The 20,072-nt window shown below is 41.4% G+C and overlaps 1 long non-coding RNA gene across 1 annotated transcript; it reads left to right on the top strand.

Moving 5' to 3' along the window:
• Positions 1-14,069: 14,069 nt before the first annotated feature.
• Positions 14,070-18,421, top strand: LOC108273271 (uncharacterized). Its single transcript, XR_001814280.3, has 3 exons — positions 14,070-14,279; positions 14,725-14,813; positions 17,889-18,421. It is a non-coding gene; the product is annotated as an uncharacterized LOC108273271 (long non-coding RNA).
• The last annotated feature ends 1,651 nt before the right edge of the window (positions 18,422-20,072 follow it).

The raw sequence follows: 20,072 nt of genomic DNA, 5'->3' as shown, positions 1-20,072 counted from the left end.
GAACGTTTCCTTATATATCTAGAGAAAGGAGTGGAGGAGAAAATTCACTTCCTCTTACTTAAACGACAGGAACCGGATCAGTTCCTCGTCGCAGGAGGAAAACAGATCCAAGCGATGGAATAGCACTAAGATATTTTGATTTATTCCTGAGTTGTAGGTTAGTATAGCTTCTGGCTATGAAAGAGAGATTGTGTGTGTGTGAGAGAGAGAGAGAAGATCAGAGAGCAGAGAGTAGCACAACATCATCTGTCTGTATTGGACTGAGACAGAGAGACAGACGGCTGGCTGTCCATTATTATTAAAGATTATAGATGAAATGAAGCACAGCAAGAGAGAGAGAGAGAGAGAGAGAGAGAGAGAGAGAGAGAGCGCTATGGCTCTGAAAGAACACCAGTAAAGCAGGTAATATGGTTTGTGAAGGGAAAAAAATATCGCAATGTAGTTGTACAAAGTAAAACGAGATAGTGAGAGTTCATGGATATGTAATAGCGAATAGTTAACTGCGAAGCAGACGTCAGAGAAATGGACAGAATAGTAGAGAGGAGAAATCACGGCAGATGTTCATACGGATTTATGGCAGACTGTTTACAATATTTACAGGTGTGGCGCTGTCACGTATCAACGATCCGAATAAACGTACCCATTAACGTTATGATTCACCAGTATAACTGCTTTGTGCTGCTTAAATTATTCTACAAGATTAAAAAAAAAAAAAAAAGCAAGGGAAATTACCCTTCCCCTCGACTAATCCCAACCATATCCGGTTAAACCTACGCATGCCTCGTGAGTTGCCTTTTTAGGAAAAAAGATCGACGGACGCTGAAATGCTCCAGCTCCTCCTGTGGGCGGAGTTGATTTCAGGGCTGGAAAGATATCTCCAGAAGCCCGAGATGAAAGAACCTAGGCAGATCCACTGCATGGAAAAGCTGTAAATCATGCTTTGTTTTTTTCCTCCCCATGCCATTTTTACATTTTTATTACTAATTTAGGTTTGGAAGCAAGTTACAAACTACCCCTTTAAAAAAAAAATAAAATAACAGCCTGTGTTTTGCATGAAAATGGCAGACGTACAAACTAAATAAACTGATTTAAAAAAAAAAAAACACACACACCAGAAGGCTAATGATGAACAGCTTTCAGCAATATACTAACAGTTGGCTAAGTGAATCACTGAACCTTCGTTAAATGCGGTCCTCTTTAAAAGAAATCCTTGAATATTTTCCCGTCACGATGCATTTGATACCATTCCTAAATCTACAAGTCTACACGATCAGCAATATTTCTTTACTTCAATGATAAAACCGTTCTTACCTATGAAGGATTTCTTGCCAGGCTTCATATCTGCATAGGTGTGTGTGTGTGAGAGTGTGAGTCCCTCTTTGTGTGAACGCGTGTAAGGAGTAAAAGCAGGTTGTAGGTGAAGCCGTGAAGTTTTCTACGTCTCCATCCTCCTGGCTGCAGTTTCAGCGCGTCTGTATCTTCATCTCGTTTCCCTCACACTGTCAGTCTTTCAGCGTCGGCGCTAATGAAAGCGGCAGCACGGCCCCGTACCTGTCCTCACCTCTTGTTCTTGTTCCTCAGGTGCACGGACGAAACAAAAGCACCAGGTGTCAGGTAACACGCCGTCTCATGAGCATCCCTCTCGCACCCTGGGAAAACCGGTGTCTAGGTTACACCGATTACACCCACGGGTCCTGAATATCACCCTGTGATTGCACCGTCGACTGTTACAACGTCCCCAGTCCTCCTCTGGTTCTCTATGGGAGCTGTGGACGGACGAAGAAAACAACGACGTGGCTCCTTTGGCACCTTTGGCATCCTACAGCATCTTTTTGCTGGGACTCAGCATTTCCATGGCAGGCAAATTGTGCGCGCACCTGCACTCGCTCCAGAGGCAGAGCAAACGGGTCACTAATGACGTGCAAAAGATCGCAGTGGATGAGGATGCTGGATTTATTTTTGTTTGCTTCTTTTTAAAAATTTTTTATAAATAGATATTCACATGGGCATTTGTTTTAACTCTGAGTATCTGTACTCGGCGTACATTGTGGTGATTTGGCGGCATTAATCGATAGAAGTGTCACGTTTATTTTAAAATATCCACTAAATCCTTTCTCCATCTCAGTGGTGATCAATAATGGATACAAATCCATCCATTCTTTGTAGCGCTTATCCTACACAGGGTTGCATGGAGCCTATCCCTAGGAGCTCAATCGCACACACTACGGAAAATTTAGCGATGCTAATCAGAATATAACACATGTCTTTGGACTAGCAGAGGAAACCCCTGAAACACAGGGAGACCATGAACACTCCACAACCCCAGAGGTGCGAGGCAAACGTGCTAACCACTGCGCCACTTCGTATTCCTGTACGAAATTAGCAGCCACTCTCACATCACAAAGGGGATGTTGTTCTCGCTAGCGCAGTTACGATGGAGTTTAATCGGAGAAAAACGTAAGGGATGACGATCAGGTTTCGCGGTCAGCTCCTAAAAACAAAAGAGCTTCTTTCCTCTCTCCGTTTTCCAGCGATGTCCAGTGTAGAAGTAGCGGAAGCACTGGTGCAAATGCTGGACGCAAAGACCCTGAACGCCGTGCAGCCACAGTATACGACGAGTTACGGCAGAGACTCGGCACGGCTGGTTAGAGTTCTACGAGAAGACAAGCGCGACGAGCATAAAAGTCGAAGCTTTGGAAGCGGATCTGTTTGAGCCGGACAGATAAAGTACTAAAGTGCCGCTGCATCGCATTCACACGTTCATCGTCACTCTCGGCATCAGCAGACATGAAGCGAGGGCTAAATTCCTCAGCACTAATCGGACGTATTAGCCTACATGGGTGATGTAGGAAAGCGTTAACTTAAGCTTGTGTTACTGCCTGTGTGTCGTGTCACATGATCTCCCGCTGTCCATATGGGTTTCCTCTGGGTTCTCCAGTTTCCTCCAACCCTCCAAAAACATACTAGTCGCAGAACTGGCTACTCTAAATTGCCAAATTATAGGTGTGTATGAACGTGTGAATGGACTGGTGTCTCGTCCGGGGTGTCTTCCTGCTCCTGGGATAGACTCCGGATCCGCCGTGACCCTCACCAAGATTATGTATTACATTATGCATTATTTCATGTTTGAAGCTAGTATTTGAACCAAAAACAGAGAACATAGCACAATGTTGTGCTAAAACATGTTCAATTAAAAAAAAAAAAAATAAATAAAAAAAAAACCTAAACAGATTTGCTCCTCATACAGATTTCACACTCGCTTCATGAGAAACGATCACATTCTGATTACACTGCCTGCGGATTTTAATAGCTGGATTTTTAATGGCCCTGGTTAATGGAGAGTTTCCACCTTGTGCGGTAGGTGAAAATAGCTTCTGCTGGGTCGTGGAAAATAACAGCCACACATCAGTGATAAAAAGCGATGGGAGAGAGCTTGTGTAATGGCTTCATGGGAGCTTTAATGAACCGCTGCTCCATTATATCTATTATTATATTATCACCTAACCTCAAGGCCACTTCGCTATTTATTACCTTCCACATTTCACACAGGCGTCTAATCAGCACAAAAACAACTGCGGCTTCATGGCCTCTTCATCAGTTCCTGCAGCAGTAGCAGTGCCTCTAATAAATCCTATTCCAATCATAATCCAATGCTTTAATGGAGGATGTGAGTGTGCTGTGCACACTGTGTTCTCATATGGAAATAAATAAATCACATACAGTTTATTAGTGAGCAGAGGTTTTTCAGGAAGGAAACGTGTGAAGGTGAAGGTACGATCTGGCACAAGTGAACTCATATATACCCATGTGACATCACGTGAACGATATGAGATAACGTGAAAATAAACGAGTCGTGGGGAAAGAAAGTGGCGGGAAAAATTAACCGTGATAAAAACGCACGTGGAAAAAAAAAAAGAATTGTGGGAAAAACAATCGCATAAAATATGAATGAACAATGTGGAAACAAAATTCCACATACCCATACCGATACATTAATGAACGTGTAAGAATAAGAAATAAGAAAATAAGTGAACCATCTGAAAAAAATGACATGAAAATAAATCAATCAGCAAGTGAAGAATTCATGTAAATAAATAAATAAATAAATAAATAAAAACAAACACATCTGAAAATAAATTAATCATGTGGGGAAAAATCACGTACATGTGAAATATAATGAATCACGTGGGGGTAAAATTCCATCTAAAAATAAAGGAATCATTTGGTAAAAAAGAATCACATCTAAAAATAAAATCATATGGTAAAAGAATTACATCTAAAAATAAAACCATTTGGTAAAAAAGAATCACATCTAAAAATAAAACCATTTGGTAAAAGAATCACATCTAAAAATAAAACCATTTGGTGTAAAAAAAGAATCAAATCTAAAAATAAAACCATTTGGTGTAAAAAAAAGAATCACATCTAAAAATAAAACCATTTGGTAAAAAAGAATCACATCTAAAAATAAAATCATTTGGTAAAAAAGAATCACATCTAAAAATAAAATCATTTGGTAAAAAAGAATCACATCTAAAAATAAAACCATTTGGTAAAAAAGAATCACATCTAAAAATAAAATCATTTGGTAAAAAAGAATCACATCTAAAAATAAAACCATTTGGTGTAAAAAAAGAATCAAATCTAAAAATAAAACCATTTGGTGTAAAAAAAAAGAATCAAATCTAAAAATAAAACCATTTGGTAAAAAAGAATCACATCTAAAAATAAAACCATTTGGTGTAAAAAAAGAATCAAATCTAAAAATAAAACCATTTGGTGTAAAAAAAAGAATCAAATCTAAAAATAAAACCATTTGGTAAAAAAGAATCAAATCTAAAAATAAAATCATTTGGTAAAAAAGAATCACATCTAAAAATAAAACCATTTGGTGTAAAAAAAAGAATCAAATCTAAAAATAAAATAATTTGGTAAAAAAGAATCAAATCTAAAAATAGAATCATTCAGTAAAAAAAAATCACATCTACAAATAAAGGAATCATTTGGTAAAATAAGTCACATCTAAAAATAAAGGAATCATTTGGTAAACAAGAATCACATCTACAAATAAAGTTATTTGGTAAAAAAGAATGACATCTACAAATAAAGGAAGTATCTGGAAAAATATAACATGAAAAATTAATTATGTGAAAAAAATCACTTGAAATGTATGAATCATGTGGGGGAAATACAAGTGAAAATATAGTAAATGAATCATTTGGAATGAACCATGTGTGACAATAAACAAATAATCCTGCGGGGGGATCATATGTGAAAATTTATTAATCCCCAAAAAAATCACTTGAAATCGATAAAATTGATCAAATTTATTTTATTTATTAATTTATAAAATTAACGTGAAAAAAAAAATCCTGTGTGGAAAAAAAGTCACGTGAAATAAAAAACACAAAAGAATGTGAGAATCGTTAGGTGTCTGAAAAGCTCAATTTAAATTGACCTGTGAGTCATGTGATCATTCATACAGTAAGAGTACAGAGTTTAGAGTTTATTCAATCGCATAGTGACTGTGTTTACATGTCAGAAGTCAGTGTGTGTGTGTGTGTGTGATTTCCACCTCTCATAGATACTTGCACACTGTTAAAAAAATCCCGAGTGGTCACGATTCATTTCACAACTAATGAGGAAGTAAAACTGGTGGAGTTTTTGTATCGCACATGACCTTTATTTCATTACACTTCCCGCTGGTTCAGGATGACTACAACATTTTCACCAATATTTTAGTCTGTGATCGACTGCCGTCTCATTACAGTATTTGCATAAGAAGCAGAAGGAATTACTTTAGTTATCTGCTTACTTTATCATACAGTAAGTGGGGTAATTCCCTATGAACACCTGGAGCTTTTATAATGAACATATTTTTAAATTCATCTCTTCATCTCCCTCCACTGGCTTCCTGTAGCCGCCCGTATCAAATTCAAGGCCTTGATGCTCACGTACAAGACCTTGTCTGGAACAGCGCCCCCTACCTCAACACGCTCCTGAAGGCTTACGTTCCCTCACGCAATCTGCGATCGGTTAACCAACGATGCTTAGTAGTGCCTACTCAGGTCCCTTTCCAGAACCTTCACACTATCTGTCCCTCAGAGGTGGAATGAACTTCCAACCTCAATCTGGACCGCAGGATATGTCACTATCTTCAAGAAACATCTAAAGACCCACCTCTTCCGTGAACACCTCACTAACGCCTATAACGCCAACCCCCACAAAAAAACAAAACAAAACAAACAAACAAACAAACGTACTCTGGCTCTCACACCGCTACTCTGCGCACTTTGCTTCTCTAGAACTCGATTAGAAATCTCGTACAGTAGCACTATTGTATTGTTCTCCGCTTGATATATCGCTTTGCTTGTATTTCCTCATTTGTCAGTCGCTTCGGATAAACGCATCTGCTAAACGAATAAACCTAAACGTAAACTGACATCGCGGCAGAACTGGGTTCAATATCAGTCTACATCCAGTGTGTATGTATTTCCAGCTCGATGCATTTTTATTATATTATATTATATTATAGAAACTATATAGTATTATAAAAAAAAATGATTCTCCATTCTGATTGCTCAGAAAGTGTTGATAAATTGTTTTAAATTTTTTTTATAGCTGACAATGGTTCTACTACGTTATCGTTTCTATAGTAACAGCTCATTCAGAGGGACTCGTACGGCGGACGCTCCGCATTAAGAGATTAACGAAAAAGAAATGGTCTATTCAGTCTAGAAGGTTCCAATGAAATAAATCGATGACTACAACTGAAAACGAACATTTCTTGAATCACTTTCTGGAGTTTAACATTTTTGGAATATTTTTTTGTTAACACACCAAGTGGCTTCTCCAAAAGTGTGAGAGTAGCCGCAACCTCTGGAAGGGATTTGATCTCAGTCAATTTTACAAAACGAGTAATAACTGTACTATTTTATTCTATAACATCAAACGATGTGATACAGGAAACGCGATTGGTCTTTTCTCTTCATCTGACGGTAAATGAGAATTTTCTGGAATTAACGCCGATTTATGCGTGTGCAGATACTTAAAGGAAACTCCACAGCGAGGGTTTGTTGTTTCCTTGTACGCAGATAAGAAGATTTGAAAGACGGGGCACTAACTATAGAAGAACAGGTCGAGGAAATTTGTTTGTGCGCTGAAGCATTGAGGTTTCTTCAAGGAGAAGTGATACAGCGCTGCGACATCCGTAGTGAGAGTGAGAGTGAGAGTGAGAGAGAGAGAGAGAGAGAGAGAGAGAGAGAAAGCTTTTGTCCGCAATGTTTCCTGTCATTGTACTACACCAGGGATTCTCAAACGTTTTGAGCGAACAACCCGTAATGAATGTCCAGCCTGCTTCGTTTTGGTTTTCTTGACTTCTGTTGTTCCACTGAGTCAGAGTCAGATGATGTTTTTGAGGAACAAGCGGAGGTACAAATAGACGGATGGGAAAATTCGTCGACCAACTCCTACGCTAGTGCAGCGTGACCCCGAGTAATATTTCGAAATAGCACGGCGATTCTGTCTTCACGGTTACGGTGATATACGATCATATACGATGATTCGTATATCGTATAAAATAAACAGATGAAATAAAAGAAGAGATTGTGACTGCAACCGCACGCTAGGCGTTTCCGCCCACAGTACCGCCGCTCTTAGTCAAAGCCTCGCTGCCAAACTTGCAGTATATGCGTCCATGTTTGGGGGTACACCCCCTTTTGAAGTGGAACACATTCAGCACGCGAGTCTACGCAGAAGACGATCGACAAAAGGGCATCTCGAGCAAACACGCTCCTCTAATGCAGGAACCGAAATTCCGCTCATACCTGTGAGAAATATCGGTGTATCCCAAATTAGCATTAGACCGAAGAGTTCTTGCTAGAATAAATTTTCAAACAAGAAACAGTTGTAAAGAAACGTTGAAAGAATGTAGATTAATACTCCATCAAACAAGAGAAAGAGCGCCTTATAGATAAATACCCTTCCTAAAGGGTCGTATGGATGGTAAACTGTTGTAGGTTTCTAAACCCGCTTTACTCGGAGACTTTTCTGGAAGAGGAACATAGGGTCGTATAGACCTTTCACACAGGACGCGTTGTGTAAAATGCATCCAAGAAGATACCACTCGGTCGAATCCTGAGAATAAAGTTAAGCAGATGTTGATACAGAACTGGAGGCGTGTGGTACCAAGATTAGCATGCGAGTGACGAGTTTTGTGAAACAGCGTCGTCCTCGAACTCCTTCTGCTGTGTTCGAATGATGATGACGAACCGAGATCTCATCAGTGCAAATGTCATCGGCACTGCACTGAAATTGTTGCATGAAAATAGCCCCAGTATCTCAGCCATATGCGTACAGTTCTCGGAAGAATTATAGCCTGACTGAAATTTGTAAATATATTTATCATATAAATATATTTACTCAAATAATTAATCAAATGATTCATTTGTGCTCTCTCAGATTCCGGTGCGTTACTGATGAAAAGAATAGCACTGTTACTTTTTTGAAATCTGCCCTGTGTCACGCCTAGATATGATGTGAGAGGGCGATTATACAGCAATATAAAGATCTGTGTGAGTTAGAGAGGAGCATGGGGGTCGTCCGATAGTTTGGTGAATACAGAAAGGAAGGAGCGGTGCAAAATATACTGTAGCAATCCCAGCAATCTACAGAAGGGGACGTGAGGGTTTACACAGTGGATGAGACAGACGCAGTTTCAGAGAGGACAGAGGCAGTTAAGAAGCGGACATGATAGAGGCAGATACAGGGAGGACATGATAGAGGCAGCTGCAGAAAGGACAGTACAGAGGCGACTACTGAGAGGACAGGACAGACGCCGTTACAGAGAGGACAGTACAGCGGCAGCTACAGAAAGGAAGAGACAGAGGCTGTTATAGAAAGAACTGGACAGAGGCAGCTACAGAGAGGAAGAGACAGAGGCAGTTACAGAGAGGAAGAGACAGAGACAGTTACAGAAAGAACTGGACAACAGAAATTACAGAAAGAAAGAGACAGAGGCAGTTACAGAGAGGAAGAGACAGAGGCAGTTACAGAAATAACTGGACAGAGGCAGTTACAGAGAGAACTGGACAGAGGCAGATACACAGAGAATAGGACAGAGGCAGCTACAGAAAGGAGGAGACAGAGGCAGTTACAGAGGAAGAGACAGAAGCACTTACAGAGAGAACTGGACAGAGGCAGCTACAGAGAGAATTGGAAAGAAGCAGTTACAGAGAGGAAGAGACAGAGGCAGTTACAGAGAGGAAGAGACCGAGGCAGCTACAGAGGAAGAGACAGAGGCACTTACAGAAATAACTGGACAGAGGCAGCTACAGAGAGAATTGGAAAGAGGCAGTTACAGAGAGGAAGAGACAGAGGCAGTTACAGAGAGGAAGAGACCGAGGCAGCTACAGAAAGGAAGAGACAGAGGCAGCTACAGAGGAAGAGACAGAGGCACTTACAGAGAGAACTGGACAGAGGCAGCTACAGAGAGAATTGGAAAGAAGCAGTTACAGAGAGGAAGAGACAGAGGCAGTTACAGAGAGAACTGGACAGAGGCAGCTACAGAAAGGAAGAGACAGAGGCAGTTACAGAGAGGAAGAGACCGAGGCAGCTACAGAAAGGAAGAGACAGAGGCAGCTACAGAAAGGAAGAGACAGAGGCAGTTACAGAGAGGAAGAGACCGAGGCAGCTACAGAGAGGAAGAGACAGAGGCAGTTACAGAGAGAACTGGACAGAGGCAGCTACAGAAAGGAAGAGACAGAGGCAGCTACAGAGAGGAAGAGACAGAGGCAGTTACAGAAATAACGGGACAGAGGCAGTTACAGAGAGAACTGGACAGAGGCAGCTGCAGAGAGAACTGGACAGAGGCAGTTTCTCAGTGGACAGGAGAGAGGGAACTACAGAAGAGAAGAGATTGAAGGAGCTACAGTACAGAGAGGATGGGCCAGAGACAGCGACGGAGCGGGGGAAAGGGGGAGATCCAGACAGAAGATGAACGGATGGATGAAAGGAACCCAGATGGTGGTGGGTGCATGGAGGAAGCAGGCACTAGGACATCACCAGGGCTCTATCAGGATTTGCATCGAGTCATTAGAGCATGGAAAGTTTCGGTGGCCAGAGGATTTGCATGAAGTGCTGTTTGCACAACAGACCAAAATAGGTCAGAGTGTTATTTCACCGTGGAACCGGAACTAGCTATCACATAACCACGTTCTCCATTTTCAAAAATGAGCAATGCGTGTGTGTGTGTGTGTGTGTGTGTGTGTGTGTGTGTGTGTGTGTAGCTATTTCAGGTATATCCCACGGTGGAAAGCTCTAAGGCAAGAGATGTGGGTTTATTGTGTCTCCCTTCTTAATAAATCATATCCACAGGACTTATTTCATATCTGATTAATAATTATTTATATATAACACAGCATAAGAGTGTTAAGGCTGCGTGTCAAACCCAAGGGTGGTTTCATGTTGAGAAACAATAGGGTCTGTTCTATACACTGACCATGGGTAAAATCCTTCTGTCGAGCGAAATCTTCTATTTCACACACCACCTATTTAAGAACGCCAAGGTGACACGTTTAAACGACCCGCATTGTCATCTATTTGCGCTGTTTCTTCTCAGGTTGACTGCTGACTCGGGAGTAAAGAAGACACTGATATTGCATTAATAAACACAGTTATCTTAAGACTTTCTTAAGAAGAATCATATCGCTGCAGAGTACAGCGGATTTCAAAAGTCCACCTCCCCCACAAACCCCTGGTTAAAACCCTTTTGCAACCCTCGGTGTGAAATTAAAACGTATATAAAAAAGAAGTGGAAAACAAACATTTTTTTCTAAGGAAACATTTGAGGGAAAATAGGAAAAAATAAAAACGTTACAGTCGCCTTGTTGCGTAAGTGCGCACACCCTTTCATAATCGGGGGCGTGGCTGTGTTCAGAACGAACCGATCACATTCAGTCTCATTTTCAAAAGTAATTAGCACACGGCTGTCGTTAATGACATGATTCTGATTAACCCCGAATAAAGACCAGCTGTTTCTGTAGGATTTGCTTCACAGCTGTTTGCTTTCATCCCAATGCTGAAGCCGTGGTCTCCAGAGAGCTTACAAAGCAATGCATGGTATCTCACGTGTTGAAACGTACTGATCCGGAGATAGGTATAAAAAATTAGGTGTACTATGGAACAATGTAAAGGCCATCATCAACAAACAGAGAAAATAGAGCACCACAGTGACATCATCAAGAACAGGACGTCCCTCCAAAATTTATTAAAGGACAAGAAACAAACTTACCAGGGAGGCTGCTAAGAGACCTACGGCAACATTAGGGGCAATGGTGGCTTAGCAATTAAGGCTCTGGGTTATTGATCAGAAGGTCGGGGGTTCAAGCCCCAGCACTACCAAGCTGCCACTGTTGGGCCCTTGAGCAAGGCCCTTAACCCTCTCTACTCCAGGGGGCGCTGTATCATGGCCGACCCTGCGCTCTGACCCCAACTTCCTAACATGCTGGGGTATGTGAAGAAAAGAATTTCACAGTGCTGTAATGTATACATGACTAATAAAGACTCGTTATCATTATCCTTAATGGAGCTGCAGGAATATCGGACAAGTCCTGATTACTCTCTGCATGTGACAACAATCTCTCGTATTCTTCACATGTCTGGGCTTTGGGGTAGGGTGGCTAGACGGAAGCCCTTTCTCACAAAAAAACATCCAAGCTCAACTAAATAACCCAAACCACGTGACAGAATGTGTAATAGTCTGACGAGACCAATTCCAAAAGGTATGTTGGTTTGACATGGAGCACATGTTATCTCTCAGTCCGTTATAGAATTCCGACAAGATTTGATTGGGATTGCCTCGTACACTACGGCAAATAATAATCTCAAATAAAAGACATCAGCAATCGCACTGTAAAACCTGCTTTAACCAAACCTTAAACCTGCTCATCATGTTGGCCCTGAGCTATTTTAGATTTTCACTAAGCAAGCAGCCTGCAAGGAAATTTCAGGATAAAACTCCACTGCATGGATGACTGGAGAGACAAGCTGTACTGTACAGTCTGCAGTGAACTAGTGATTTGGAGCACAGCCATCGTAATACGAGTTTAAATCCTGTGTTATATAACTCTGCAGATCTTTTCATCCTCTTTTGAGTCTCTCTGCATCTTTAGCCTTGAACTTTGTCTCTTCCTTAATGTATGTGGTTTTGAACCAGTTAGAGCATTAAATAATACATCCGACAGAGTCTAGGGTGCGTTTAAAAGTCCCCACAGACCCGGAACAGGGGCTAGAAGGCCTAGATTAGTGTTTAGATTAGTGTTTCAAGTTCAAGTTGAAGTTCAAGTGGCTTTTATTGTCATTTCACCCATATACAGTACACAGTGAAACAATACAACGTTCCTCCAGGACCACGGTGCTACATAAAACAACACACTAACCACACGAGACGACACGGTACTAAATAAGATCTACAAACATTCTACACAAAGTGCACGTGAAAACGTGTGCTAACAACACAGGACAGTACAGTACTACTAAAACAAGGGACAATAGACACAGTGAGAGACCGTGTAGCGCCGAACGGTACACAGTTCTAGTGTGGAAGTGTCCGGTATAACAGCTAGTGCAGAAGATAGGTGCCAAGGAGTAACAATATAATGTAAAAATGGTATAAATATAAACATAACATGCTAAGACTGAGTGTTCAGCAGATTAGCTCATACCAAACATGGACACAGCAGTTATTGTGATGTATAATAGTGACAAGAAATTAATTACTATATTTTTATAATACAGTAGCAGCAAAAATGCAATGCAGGAATGTGCAAATATTGCAATGGGAGTGGGATGGTGTTCAGTTCAGAGTGTGAGTGTGTGTGTGTGTGTGTGTCAGTCCAGGCTCTGAGTATTGAGGAGTCTGAGGGCTTGGGGGAAGAAGCTGTTACACCGTCTGGCTGTGAGGGCCCGAATGCTTCGGCGCCTTTTTCCACACAGCAGGAGGGTGACGAATGTGAGGGTGTTTGAGTATGTATAATGGAATGCAGATGGAAAAAAGGAGTCATTTCAGACAGTCCCTAGAAAATAATTTGTCCTAAAGATCATCCATCTTCCACGATAAGAGAATATGCAGAGCAACATTTACAGCAGACTCGATAAACATCACATAGCTTTGGTGAAAAGTGATTTATTTATACTCTGCTCTAAAATGAAACTCCTTTCTAGTCAATACACATGACACTAAACAGCCCGTGCTGATCGGCTCCGAATATCGAGTGCAGAGTGCGTGGGCCGTTTCGTTAGAAGTGACACAGCGAGTGTGAAGAAAGCCCAAGGAGGCGTTTGATAACCGGAGCAAATGATGAAACAAGAACTCACATTAGCCATCCTGGCCACAGTTTTCTGCCTGAAGTGAACCTTCTGCAGTCAGCTGCCGCCATTAATCAGGTATATGTACGTTTCCTTCAACAGCAGAGCAGTAAAAATCGACATTTTGAGCAAGACCTTTTGAGCACGCATTAGCTACTTCCCCCTGAAAAGAGCACCGTGATCACGAGTCTAGTGATTGTTCTCAGTCTGACTCAGACAATTTAAAAACAAGCTCCACATATTAATCTCGAGATTCATTCAGTTTCATTATGAACGTTCGCATCTGCGAGCTGGTCTGACCGGGACGTCTCACTTTCTGACGTGAGATAAAATAGTTCCGGCCTGCGTGATATATCTCGAAAGTCAATATCTGTCTGTGTTTTCATGATTTCAGCACCAATCTGTTCGTCTTGGCTCTGCAGTAGCTGCATGTTCGGGGAGAACGTTAAAAACACATGGCAGACGTCCACAGGCAGCGTGTTTGGATTGGTTTCTTCACTGTGATGCACAAATGTTCTCGAGACACAGACTGTCATGCCTGCAGGTGTGTATATGGATGGGGGACGTTGTGTTTTTTTTCGGGAAGTCTGTGCGAAACGTGCTGCTGTCGACCGCTCTGATCCGGATTACGCAGCGCTCACACTGCTAGTACATCGGCTCCCGCCCATGTGTTTTTCTCTATTGCGAAATCTTTTTCGCTCACGCTGTTCTGTGACTTTCCCGCCTTTCCCATAAACATCCCTCCCTCCTCCTTCTCGAATGAGCCGGTCTTATCAGCGGTATGTGTAGAGCCGTGCTTTGTATGTTCTGTGAGTGTGTACAAACGGGAAGGTAAATAGTGCGTACTGTGGGGCTGTTATGAACTAACCTGAGTAAGCTGTGGTGATTTCTGGAACACTTTTCGACATCAAGAGGTTCGAACGTTATAACGCTTTATACTGTACAATTATAACACGTGGGATATATTTAAAGTGTAGTCAAAACAAAATGGGTATAAGGTGAAGAAAAAAGGCATGACGGGCTAAAGGACAGGAAAGTAAGAAGAATCGTACGCAACATTGTTACAACAATTATTATTTCATTTCTTACTTATTCAACTTCAGTAAGCGCTTTATTCCGGTCAGGGTCACAGGTCTCACAAGGATAGTCAGGCAAACGTGTGTGTGTGTGTGTGTGTGTGTGTGTGTGTGTACAGAATTGAGAAATATTTCAAACAAAGTAAGTCGTTGCTCAATATTGTCAATATTTAATATGTCTAATGCGCCATTTTAGGTCTCGATATAAATGTAAACAAATGTCGATCAATGTTAACTGCTTTGTACAAAAGGTCAGATTGTCCTCATGTCTAATCTCTTTCAGTGAAGCGTGTGATCAGATGGATTTCATCTCAAACGGATCATGAGGTGTTGCACGAACGTGTGGAGTCCGGTCCAGCTCGAGTGCAGACGGTAAATAAAGCAAAAAAAAAAAACGGGACGAAGCACATACGAAGGAGCTCTGAAATCCATGCGAATATGTCAAAGATTCGACTTTTCCCGCTCACGTTATTGTCGTTGCTATCATTTGTCATGAAAGTTGTCGTGATCGAGTAGAAAAGGATGCAGAATCGAAGCTTTTTCAATAGTGCTCCCAGACTTCTGGACCCCACTGAATATATGTGCAGTACAGGTACGGTATAAATGTATATGCGTATGTATATATCTACAGTGTGTAATCAGATTAGATCAGTTAAAGCTTAAAAAACCACAGCCCAGCTTCACAACCCACGCACCGTACAGACATGTAGATGTCTGATGCTATCTGCATGTCATGAAGCTATCAGATGTTGCAGATATCTGAAACCGCTGCAGTGCATTTAGAAGCTGAGTACGCTGACTCAGCTGATGTAGTGCGAATAGATGTCCCTGCGTCTGAGTCTGCCGGTCATAATTTACCTTGCACTCGATTTCTCTACAGCGTTTTGAACGATGTAAACTTCCAATTCCTGTGATTTGAATAGAGGATAAAATCGAATGCACGCTAATATAAGGGAGGCTTTTACAGCTCGCCCAACAGCCGCATTAGCAAAGCCCCTAAACCATAATGTTATCTCAAGGTGTAAAAATTTACTGACTGTACAGAATGACTATTATAGTATACTAAAACTACATGTTTTGTTTATTTATTAAATTATTTTGTAGCATTTTTTAAAAATGCATCATCAAGCTGGTTCACAAGCTGTGTGCACTGGTTGGTTTCTTTACAATTACGCGTCATCATGTACAAATGTGTGTGTGTGTGTGTGTGTGTGAGAGAGAGAGAGAGAGAGAGAGAGAGAGAGAACAGACCAACACTGTTGATGAAACTGAACCGCCTTGATCTGGCTAACTGTTTACTGCGTGTCTTTTAAGCGTTTCCCTTTCAAAATCACTGCCAGCTTTCTAATTCAATTCACTGCATTTCGAATACAAGCTACTGAATAAAATCTGCTGTATTGCACACAATAAAAGTCTGTTTCGCCTTGCTCAAAGGACACGCTAACACAAGTTAGCTAGCCGGAAATAAACTAGCATAACTTTAGGACAATTTGGAACATTTACTGGGAATTTTATACATTTCTAAAATGTTTAATAAACGAGTGTCGCTTTGACTCACGTACCGTGTGCTAGTTAGCGCTAAATGAAATAGACTAGCTATAGTAGCTAGGTAATTAGCATGAGATTATGAAAATTTCCTCATAGAGTTGGACTAAGTTTCCAATAGATGCATCCAATATGCTGCAGTTAACACATTCGGAAAAAAAAAAAAGATAGAAGGAAAAAAAAAAAAAAAAAAACACGTCTTACTTTCCACTTGGGGGGGTTGGGGTTGGGGGTGGGGGGTATCTGGAGTTCCATCTGGAGACATTTGGTGAAAGCCTGCGTGAAACAGGATGTGAAGCAGCTGCCTACATCAACAATGGTGGGACATTCGAGCTTCGAGAAATTTCACCACATGCTTCAGGTCTGTTGAAGATTAGGAAAATGATTGCGCTAGTTTCTAACCAGATCACGGCTGTAAGCTGATACTAGATAACGATGAGATAAAACTACCCTATATCGTTGTATTTAGGTAGTTAACAAAATGGCAATGTGTGAACACTTCTGAGTTTGAATAATGGGATATTTTTACCCCGTCCTCCCACATGGCATTACCAGATACTAGACCAGAACCTATTAGCTAATAAAACTGCCCATCTGTATAGTCCACTAGAGCAGGGTCAGGCTTCTGTGCCCAAATATTATAAAGCACATGAAGGGCTCAGACACTGTAATAAGAGATATCTGCCCCTAGTCTCACCCTCTATCCGCCTGCCAAGACAAACCACCGCCCCCTCGTTTTACATTTCAGCTGCATACATTAAACTATTCACAGTACAAAGCATGCCACTGTAAACAACAACAACAACAACAACAACATATTTGTTGAATCCTGAATATGAATTCCTGAATCACTTTGCCAGTTTTTAAGTCTGTGCCATGTGAAATGTCCTGCATATTTTCGCATATATGAAATCCTGTGTCCTGAGGTTTATTGTTTGAGGCTAGACGACTGGTGTTTTCAGATATTCAGTGATGCTGAAATCTGATGTTGCTTTCAGCAATGTGAAAGATTCCAAGTGTGCGACTTAGCACCTTTAGGGAATTTATTTATAGATGGCTAAATGCTTACACCGAATGAAAGGGGGAACCTGAGAAGAGACGTGAGCAATACTGATTTGAAGACCAACTGAAGATATTCTGGAAGTTTCTTAATTAATTACTTTCACTTTCTCTCTCTCAGTCTCTCTTTGTTGCATAATTCTGCAGTCTGGTTTACATCCTCGTGCTGAATTTGCGGCGCATTTACTATATGACAGATCAGATGACAGGGTAGCCTAATTCCTAACTCTACTTCTGCACACGTGACTCGCTTTCTGCTGATTTGGATGGTCCCATATGGATATCCTAAAGATGTGCACTTCCCTATGCCCGTGTCTCAGAGGACAATCTTATCTACATTCTGTAGATTTGTACCTAAAAACTGCTGCTGTAATCACAGAGACTGCCCTGAAGCTCATCCCAGGACACCTACTCTGACACAATCTGCTGATACTGAACATCCTTTCAGTGTGCTCAGTACTGTTTGTCTTTACTCTTCTACAGCTGTACACTGTAATGAGTTAGAATCCCACTATCTGCTGTCACCCAGAAGAGAACATTTTCCCTTTGGAGCCACAATTCCTCCTCATATCGTCTCAGGGAGATTTCTCTTCACCACTGTCACCTCTGTCTTGCTCGTGATGGATCTAAATAGAAATCTGCCTCTGGAGTTCTGTTCATCTGCTTTGTGACGATATCTTTTGTAAAAAGTGTTACACAACTACAGTTGAGTTCAGTGTTTATTTATCCATAAACATAATCTTGAATCTGGTCGTTAGTTTCAACATTTATGGAATGGGGAATATTTCATACTATATTTATTTAAATCTATCCATTCATTCATTTTCCGTAACGCTCATCCAGGGTCAGGAGGAGTCCAGGGAACTCGGGGCACAAGACAGGGGACATACCCCGTGGAAGTGGTGCCAAAACATCGCAGGCCACCATCGCACACCCATTACAGACAATTTGGAAATACCAATCGGACTCGGGGAGGAAACCGGAGCACCTGGAGGGAATCCTCGAAGCACGGGGAGAACATGCAAACTCCACGCACACAGAGCAGAGGCGGGATTCAAACCCCCAACCCTGGAGGTGCGAGACAAACCCACTAAACTGGAAACATGGGCTTGTCACTAATGTCCAGTAACCACCGTGTGCAACCTCACACCGGTAAATACTTCAGATCCTACTAAAGGCCAGTGTGTATTTTGAGTAGCCTAAGTAATAGTCTTGGAGTGTGTTCGTCAAGTGGAAAGTCAGAGAAAGTCAGGCCGAGCTGCAACACTAAGTCTGTGAAAACTCTACACATGATGGCATACTATACTCTCATGGGACGTGTGCAATGACTCAGTTTCACGTTCTTCTTCAAACGTTCTTCGTCTCGGTTTCCTGTAGCCTGGCCTACACTTTATAAACACATTTCATAAAATAACTTTCAAGTTTTCTTCCTTCTCTGTTCCGTTTGCTCTTTCTTTCTTTTTTTTTCTTCTTCGTGTGGTTGTTTTGCTTTCTCACAATGTACACACTCTCTGCCTCTCCCACACACCGCATTCTCTTCCAGCAAACACACAACACCGACACGTACTGTACATCTGAAGTATGTTTACTGTGCCTTAGTCCTCGTCTGGCTGCGTGCAGTTCTAGCTGACTCTAACGTGTGTGTGTGTGTGTGTGTGTGTGTGTGTGTGTGTGTGTGTGTGTGTACGCTCCCATCAAAACACACTGTTCCTTCAGTCTGCCCACGGGGCAGGAATGATTATGAAAAGAGGTAAACAGTGACAGTGAAGACTGACAGACCAAGTGATGAAGACACACTGCGCTGCACAGTCCCTTCTTTACTGCGTTATGTAAAAATATAATGTAATCTCCATCCACTGTGTCTGTAAAGTGTGTGTGATTACCACAGACGAGAAGTTTGACGTTTCCCTGCACCGAAGGAAAAAAAAAAAACAGAAGACCTATTTACGCACAAATCATTTAGAATGGAAGCCTAAGGGCACTTGTGGCATTAATTGAGAACATACACAACACGATTTTAACTCTAAAACCAATACACTCTCACATTAAAGTGCACCTATTATGGTTTTTCAAATACTCCCTTTCATGTAGTGTGTTATGTACGGAGCGGTTTGAGAATGTAAAACATCTGCAAAATTTCAAAAATCAAAGCGCACGACAAACGGAGTTATCGACTCCCAAAAGAATGAATCGATTCTGAACAGCTGAATCGACTCGTTAGTGATTCCAGACTTTACTTCCTGTACTAACCTACGTAGGTTCGTAACAAAAAGCCCCGCCTCCTGTCTTCATCGGCTGCTCGCCGACAGCGGTAGACCCATCACGACTGGCACATCTGACCAATCAGAGCAGAGTATGCTCTCTGAAAGGAGGAGTTTAGAACGAATCCTTTAGAACGGATCATTTAACGAGTCGTTTGTGAAACTGGGGGAAAAAGGTAATGCTTCAATTTAAATTATGAGCACGTTAACGTGTTATTTGACCTCGGATGCACGTAATCTATCATATGAGACCTTTTAAACAAAATTAGGCACGTTTCAAAGCCATAATAAGTGCGCTTTAAAGGTCTTAGGGTGATAAAATATTGACCAGGGGTGGATCCAGAGCCTATCCTGGGAACACTGGGGTCCTATTTCCCAAAATATGAACAAACTAGTAGTTTAATTTAACCCACCATGACTCACACATCCCACAGCATCGCACATTCATGTTAAAGAATGTGGCCTTTCGTTGTCCCAAGAGCTTCATTCCCAAACGTATTTATTGGCGTCCCATGAGATCTCAGTCCCGGTGCACATCTCTAGTCTCAACCCTTCTGGTAAACTTTACAACAACAACAAAAAAGCCTGCCATTCTAGTATTTGTATTCGTATTATCAGTTCATTCTGAACAAAATATTCGTATTTGGTTACATCCCTAGAGGGCAGGGACTGGGACAGGTTTTATCTTGGAAGCTCAGAAATGTGTCATAGAAATGCTGTGAACACAACTAGGCACTGGATAGTACAATCTCTAGATTAGTGATCA

This window comes from Ictalurus punctatus, chromosome 12 (genome assembly GCF_001660625.3).
Source record: "Ictalurus punctatus breed USDA103 chromosome 12, Coco_2.0, whole genome shotgun sequence".
NCBI classification, from domain to species: Eukaryota; Metazoa; Chordata; class Actinopteri; order Siluriformes; family Ictaluridae; genus Ictalurus; species Ictalurus punctatus.
Note: the sequence above shows the minus strand (reverse complement) of the source record. Positions and strands in the feature narration are given on the sequence as shown.